The sequence below is a fragment of the Colletes latitarsis genome, unplaced genomic scaffold (assembly GCF_051014445.1).
Source record: "Colletes latitarsis isolate SP2378_abdomen unplaced genomic scaffold, iyColLati1 scaffold0007, whole genome shotgun sequence".
Lineage (NCBI taxonomy): Eukaryota > Metazoa > Arthropoda > Insecta > Hymenoptera > Colletidae > Colletes > Colletes latitarsis.
In genome coordinates, this window is record NW_027488367.1 from 8,373,651 (window position 1) to 8,382,347 (window position 8,697).

The following is an 8,697-nucleotide window of genomic DNA, read 5'->3' on the forward strand; positions in this document are numbered from 1 at the left end:
CTTCATGGCTAGATCCTGGGCTGTTTCTGGATTGTACCACGTAGTAATGTGGTACCACGCTGAAACAGTCAATTAAACCTGGTTTCGATCAATATTTTAGAGGATAACGCAAGTTAGGTCTGGGATAGGTCTGGGATTCGCCCTCATCAGGCTCATACTTTCGCATAATTCTCATACTTCATGGCTAGATCCTGGGCTGTTTCTGGATTGTATCACGTAGTAATGAAGTACAACACTGAAACAGTCGATTAAACCTGGTTTCGATCAATATTTTTGAGGACAACGCAAGTTAGGTCTGGGATAGGTCTGGGATTTGCCCTCATCAGGGTCATACTTTCGCAGTTCTAACATACTTGTTGACCTGATCGAGTGTTTTTTCTGCTTTGGATCACGTAGCAAAGTGGTACCACACTGAAACAGTCGATTAAACCTGGTTTGGATCAATATTTTAGAGGATAACGCATGTTAGGTCTAGGTTAGGTCTGGGGTTTTCACTCATCAGACTCATACTTTCGCATTCTTCACATACTTGATGGACGGATCCTGGGTTTTTTCTGGTTCGGATCACGTAGTAATGTGGGACCACACCGAAACAATCAATTAAACCTGGTCTTGATAAATATTTTAGAGGATAACGCATGTCAGGTCTGGGATAGGTCTGGGATTTGACCTCATCAGGGTCATACTTTCGCAGTTTTAACATGCATGTTGAACTGATCGAGGGTTTTTTCTGCTTTGGATCACGTAGTAAAGTGGTACCACAACTAAAACAGTCAATTAAACCTGGTTTCGATCTTTATTTTAGAGGATAACGCAAGTTAGGTCTGGGATAGGTCTGGGATTTTCACTCATCAGACTCATACATTCGCATATTTCTCATACTTCATGGCTAGATCCTGGGCTGTTTCTGGATTGTATCACGTAGTAATGTGGGACCACACCGAAACAATCAATTAAACCTGGTCTTGATAAATATTTTAGAGAATAACGCATGTCAGGTCTGGGATAGGTCTGGGATTTGACCTCATCAGGGTCATACTTTCGCAGTTTTAACATGCATGTTGACCTGATCGAGGGTTTCTTCTGCTTTGGATCACGTAGTAAAGTGGTACCACAACTAAAACAGTCAATTAAACCAGGTTTCGATCAATATTTTTGAGGATAACGCATGTTAGGTCTAGGTTAGGCCTGGGATTTTCACGCATCAGACTCATACTTTCGCATTCTTCACATACTTGTTGAACGGATCCCGGGTTTTTTCTGGTTTGGATCACGTAGTAATGTGGGACCACACTGAAACAGTCGATTAAACCTGGTCTTGATAAATATTTTAGAGGACAACGTTAGTTAGGTCTAGGTTAGGTCTAGGATTTACCCTCATCAGGCTCATACTTTCGCATATTTCTCATACTTCATGGCTAGATCCTGGGCTATTTCTGGATTGGATCACGTAGTAATGTGGTACCACACTGAAACAGTCGATTAAACCTGGTCTTGATAAATATTTTAGAGGACAACGCATGTTAGGTCTGGGTTAGGCCTAGGATTTGCCCTCATCAGGCTCATACTTTCGCATAATTCTCATACTTCATGGCTAGATCCTGGGCTGTTTCTGGATTGTATCACGTAGTATTGTGGTACCACACTGAAACAGTCGATTAAACCAGGTTTCGATCAATATTTTTGAGGATAACGCATGTTAGGTCTAGGTTAGGCCTGGGATTTTCACTCATCAGACTCATACTTTCGCATTGTTCACATACTTGTTGAACGGATCTTGGGTTTTTTCTGGTGTGGATCACGTAGTAATGTAGTGCCACACTGAAACAATCAATTAAACCTGGTCTTGGTAAATATTTTAGAGGATAACGCATGTTAGGTCTGGGTTAGGTCTAGGATTTGCCCTCATCCGGCTCATACTTTCGCATATTTCTCATACTTCATGGCTGGATCCTGGGCTATTACTGGATTGGAACACGTAATAATGCGGTACCACACTGAAACAGTCAATTAAACCTGGTTTCGATCAATATTTTAGAGAGTAATTCATGTTAGGTCTGGGTTAGGTCTGGGATTTGCTCTCATCAGGCTCATTCTTTCGCATATTTCTCATACTTGATGGCTAGATCCGGGGCTTTTTCTGGATTGCGTCACGTAGTAATGAAGTACAACACTGAAACAGTCAATTAAACCTGGTTTCGATCAATATTTTAGAGAATAATTCATGTTAGGTCTAGGTTAGGCCTGGGATTTGCCCTCATCAGGGTCATACTTTCGCAGTTCTAACATACATGTTGACCTGATCGAGGGTTTTTTCTGCTTTGTATCACGTAGTAAAGTGGTACCACACTGAAACAGTCCACTAAACCTGGTTTGGATCAATATTTTAGAGGATAATGCATGTTATGTCTAGGTTAGCCCTGAGATTTTCGCTCATCAGACTCATACTTTCGCATTCTTCAGATACTTGTTGAACGGATCCTGGGTTTTTTCTGGTATGGTTCACGTAGTAATGTGGTACCACACTGAAACAATCAGTTAAACCTGGTCTTGATAAATATTTTTGAGGACAACGCATGTTAGGTCTGGGTTAGGACTAGGATTTGCCCTCATCAGGCTCATACTTTCGCATATTTCTTATACTTCATGGATAGATCCTGGGCTATTTTCTGGTTTGGATCACATAGTAATGTGGTACCACACTGAAACAGTCGATTAAACCAGGTTTCGATCAATATTTTTGAGGATAACGCATGTTAGGTCTAGGTTAGGCCTGGGATTTTCACTCATCAGGCTCATACTTTCGCGTATTTCACATACTTGTTGAACAGATCCTGGGTTTTTTTCTGGTTTGGATCACGTATTAGTGTGGTACCGCACTGAAACTGTCCATTAAACCTGGTTTCGACCAATATTTTTGAGGATAACGCATGTTAGGTCTAGGTTAGGCCGAGGATTTTCACTCATCGGACTCATACTTTCGCATTCTTCACATACTTGTTGAACGGATCCTGGGGTTTTACTGGTTTGGATCACATAGTAAAGTGGTATCACACTGAAGCTGTCCATTAAACCTGGTTTGGATCAATATTTTAGAGTATAACGCATGTTAGGACTGGGTTAGGTCTAGGATTTGCCCTCATCAGGCTCATACTTTCGCGTTTTTCACATACTTGTTGACCTGATCCTGGGTTTTTTCTGGTGTGGATCACGTAGTAATGTGGTACCACACTGAAACAATCAATTAAACCTGGTCTTGATAAACATTTTAGAGGATAACGCATGTTAGGTCTGGGTTAGGTCTAGGATTTGCCCTCATCAGGCTCATACTTTCGCGTTTTTCACATACTTGTTGAACTGATCCTGGGGTTTTACTGGTTTGGATCACGTAGTAATGTGGTACCACACTGAAACAGTCAATTAAACCTGGTTTCGATCAATATTTTAGAGAATAATTCGTGTTAGGTTTAGGTTAGGTCTGGGATTTGCTCTCATCAGGCTCATTCTTTCGCAAATTTCTCATACTTCATGGATAGATCCTGGGCTTTTTCTGGATTGCATCTCGTAGTAATGAAGTACAACACTGAAACAGTCAATTAAACCAGGTTTCGACCAATATTTTTGACGATAACGCATGTTAGGTCTAGGTTAGGCCTGGGATTTACACTCATCAGACTCATACTTTCGCATTCTGCACATACTTGTTGAACGGATCCTGGGTTTTTTCTGGTTTGGATCACGTAGTAATGTGGGACCACACTGAAACAGTCGATTAAACCTGGTTTCGATAAATATTTTTGAGGATAACGCATGTTAGGTCTGGGATAGGTCTGGGATTTGCCCTCATCAGGCTCATACTTTCGCAGTTTAAACATGCATGTTGACCTGATCGAGGGTTTTTTCTACATTGGATCACGTAGTAAAGTGGTACCACACTAAAACAGTCAATTAAACCTGGTTTCGATCAACATTTTAGAGGATAACGAAAGCTATGTCTAGTTTAGGCCTGGGATTTGCCCTCATCAGACTCATACTTTCGCATACCTCACATACTTGTTGAACAGATCATGGGTTTTTTTCTGGTTTGGATCACGTAGTAATGTGGTACCACACTGAAATAGTCAATTAAACCTGGTTTCGATCAATATTTTAGAGAATAATTCATGTTAGGTCTGGGTTAGGTCTAGGATTTGCCCTCATCCGGCTCATACTTTCGCATATTCCTCATACTTCATGGCTGGATCCTGGGCTATTACTGGATTGGAACACGTAATAATGCGGTACCACACTGAAACAGTCAATTAAACCTGGTTTCGATCAATATTTTAGAGAATAATTCATGTTAGGTCTGGGTAAGGTCTGGGATTTGCTCTCATCAGGCTCATTCTTTCGCATATTTCTCATACTTGATGGCTAGATTCGGGGCTTTTTCTGGATTGCGTCACGTAGTAATGAAGTACAACACTGAAACAGTCAATTAAACCTGGTTTCGATCAATATTTTAGAGAATAATTCATGTTATGTCTGGGTTAGGCCTGGGATTTGCCCTCATCAGGGTCATACTTTCGCAGTTCTAACATACATGTTGACCTGATCGAGGGTTTTTTCTGCCTTGTATCACGTAGTAAAGTGGTACCACACTGAAACAGTCCACTAAACCTGGTTTGGATCAATATTTTAGAGGATAATGCATGTTATGTCTAGGTTAGCCTTGAGATTTTCGCTCATCAGACTCATACTTTCGCATTCTTCAGATACTTGTTGAACGGATCCTGGGTTTTTTCTGGTATGGTTCACGTAGTAATGTGGTACCACACTGAAACAATCAGTTAAACCTGGTCTTGATAAATATTTTTGAGGATAACGCATGTTAGGTCTGGGTTAGGACTAGGATTTGCCCTCTTCAGGCTCATACTTTCGCATATTTCTTATACTTCATGGATAGATCCTGGGCTATTTTCTGGTTTGGATCACGCAGCAATGTGGTACCACACTGAAACAGTCGATTAAACCTGGTTTCGATCAATATTTTAGAGGATAACGCAAGTTTGTTCTGGGATAGGTCTGGGATTTGCCCACATCAAGCTCATACTTTCGCGTTTTTCACATACTTGTTGAACAGATCCTGGGTTTTTTCTGGTTTGAGTCACGTAGTAATGTGGTACCATACTGAAACAGTCGATTAAACCAGGTTTCGATCAATATTTTTGAGGATAACGCATGTTAGGTCTAGGTTAGGCCTGGGATTTTCACTCATCAGACTCATACTTTTGCATTCTTCACATACTTGTTGAACGGATCCTGGGTTTTTTCTGGTTTGGATCACGTAGTAATGTGGGACCACACTGAAACAGTCGATTAAACCTGGTTACGATTAATATTTTTGAGGATAACGCATGTTAGGTCTGGGATTGGTCTGGGATTTGCCATCATCAGGCTCATACTTTCGCAGTTTTAACATGCATGTTGGCCTGATCGAGGGTTTTTTCTGCATTGGATCACGTAGTAAACTGGTACCACACTAAAACAGTCAATTAAACCTGGTTTCGATCAACATTTTAGAGGATAACGAAAGTTATGTCTAGTTTAGGCCTGGGATTTGCCCTCATCAGACTCACACTTTCGCATACTTCACATACTTGTTGGACAGATCCTGGGTTTTTTTCTGGTTCGGATCACGTAGTAATGTGGTACCACACTGAAACAGTCAATTAAACCTGGTTTCGATCAATATTTTAGAGAATAATCCATGTTAGGTCTAGGTCAGGTCTGGGATTTGCTCTCATCAGGCTCATACTTTCGCAGTTTTAACATGCATGTTGACCTGATCGAGGGTTTTTTCTGCATTGGATCACGTAGTAAAGTGGTACCACACTAAAACAGTCAATTAAACCTGGTTTCGATCAACATTTTAGAGGATAACGAAAGCTATGTGTTGTTTAGGCCTGGGATTTGCCCTCATCAGACTCATACTTTCGCATACTTCACATACTTGTTGAACAGATCATGGGTTTTTTTCTGGTTTGGATCACGCAGTAATGTGGTACCACACTGAAACAGTCAACTAAACCTGGTTTCGTTCAATATTTTAGAGGATAACGCAAGTTAGGTCTGGGATTTGCCCCCATCAGGCTCATACTTTCGCGTATTTCACATAATTGTTGAACAGATCCTGGGATTTTTTCTGGTTTGGATCACGTAGTAGTGTGGTACCACACTGAAACTGTCCATTAAACCTGGTTTCGATCAATATTTTTGAGGATAACGCATGTTAGGTGTAGGTTAGGGCGAGGATTTTCACTCATCAGACTCATACTTTCGCATTCTTCACATACTTGTTGAACGGATCCTGGGGTTTTACTGGTTTGGATCACGTAGTAATGTGGTACCACACTGAAATAGTCAATTAAACCTGGCTTCGATCAATATTTTAGAGAATAATTCATGTTAGGTCTGGGTTAGGTCTAGGATTTGCCCTCATCAGGCTCATACTTTCGCGTTTTTCACATACTTGTTGAACTGATCCTGGGTTGTTTCTGGTTTGGTTCACGTAGTAATGTGGTACCACACTGAAACAGTCCATTAAACCTGGTTTCGCTCAATATTTAAGAACACAACGCATGTTAGGTCTAGGTTAGGCCTGGGATTTGCCCTCATCAGGGTCATACTTTCGCAGTTTTAACATGCATGTTGACCTGATCGAGGGTTTTTTCTGCTTTGGATCACGTAGTAAAGTGGTACCATACTAAAACAGTCAATTAAACCTTGTTTCGATCAATATTTTAGAGGATAACGCAAGTTAGGTCTGGGATAGGTCTAGGATTTGCCCTCATCAGGCTCATTCTTTCGCATATTTCTCATACTTGATGGCTAGATCCTGGGCTTTTTCTGGATTGTATCACGTAGTATTGTGGTACCACACTGAAACAGTCGATTAAACCAGGTTTCGATCAATATTTTTGAGGATAACGCATGTTAGGTCTAGGTTAGGCCTGGGATTTTCACTCATCAGACTCATACTTTCGCATTGTTCACATACTTGTTGAACGGATCTTGGGTTTTTTCTGGTGTGGATCACGTAGTAATGTAGTGCCACACTGAAACAATCAATTAAACCTGGTCTTGGTAAATATTTTAGAGGATAACGCATGTTAGGTCTGGGTTAGGTCTAGGATTTGCCCTCATCCGGCTCATACTTTCGCATATTTCTCATACTTCATGGCTGGATCCTGGGCTATTACTGGATTGGAACACGTAATAATGCGGTACCACACTGAAACAGTCAATTAAACCTGGTTTCGATCAATATTTTAGAGAGTAATTCATGTTAGGTCTGGGTTAGGTCTGGGATTTGCTCTCATCAGGCTCATTCTTTCGCATATTTCTCATACTTGATGGCTAGATCCGGGGCTTTTTCTGGATTGCGTCACGTAGTAATGAAGTAGAACACTGAAACAGTCAATTAAACCTGGTTTCGATCAATATTTTAGAGAATAATTCATGTTAGGTCTAGGTTAGGCCTGGGATTTGCCCTCATCAGGGTCATACTTTCGCAGTTCTAACATACATGTTGACCTGATCGAGGGTTTTTTCTGCTTTGTATCACGTAGTAAAGTGGTACCACACTGAAACAGTCCACTAAACCTGGTTTGGATCAATATTTTAGAGGATAATGCATGTTATGTCTAGGTTAGCCCTGAGATTTTCGCTCATCAGACTCATACTTTCGCATTCTTCAGATACTTGTTGAACGGATCCTGGGTTTTTTCTGGTATGGTTCACGTAGTAATGTGGTACCACACTGAAACAATCAGTTAATCCTTGTCTTGATAAATATTTTTGAGGACAACGCATGTTAGGTCTGGGTTAGGACTAGGATTTGCCCTCATCAGGCTCATACTTTCGCATATTTCTTATACTTCATGGATAGATCCTGGGCTATTTTCTGGTTTGGATCACATAGTAATGTGGTACCACACTGAAACAGTCGATTAAACCAGGTTTCGATCAATATTTTTGAGGATAACGCATGTTAGGTCTAGGTTAGGCCTGGGATTTTCACTCATCAGGCTCATACTTTCGCGTATTTCACATACTTGTTGAACAGATCCTGGGTTTTTTTCTGGTTTGGATCACGTATTAGTGTGGTACCGCACTGAAACTGTCCATTAAACCTGGTTTCGACCAATATTTTTGAGGATAACGCATGTTAGGTCTAGGTTAGGCCGAGGATTTTCACTCATCGGACTCATACTTTCGCATTCTTCACATACTTGTTGAACGGATCCTGGGGTTTTACTGGTTTGGATCACATAGTAAAGTGGTATCACACTGAAGCTGTCCACTAAACCTGGTTTCGCTCAATATTTAAGAAGACAACGCATGTTAGGTCTAGGTTAGGCCTGGGATTTGCCCTCTTCAGGGTCATACTTTCGCAGTTTTAACATGCATGTTGACCTGATCGAGGGTTTTTTCTGCTTTGGATCACGTAGTAAAGTGGTACCACACTAAATTAAACCTTGTTTCGATCAATATTTTAGAGGATAACGCAAGTTAGGTCTGGGATATGTCTAGGATTTGCCCTCATCAGGCTCATTCTTTCGCATATTTCTCATACTTGATGGCTAGATCCTGGGCTTTTTCTGGATTGCATCACGTAGTATTGTGGTACCACACTGAAACAGTCGATTAAACCAG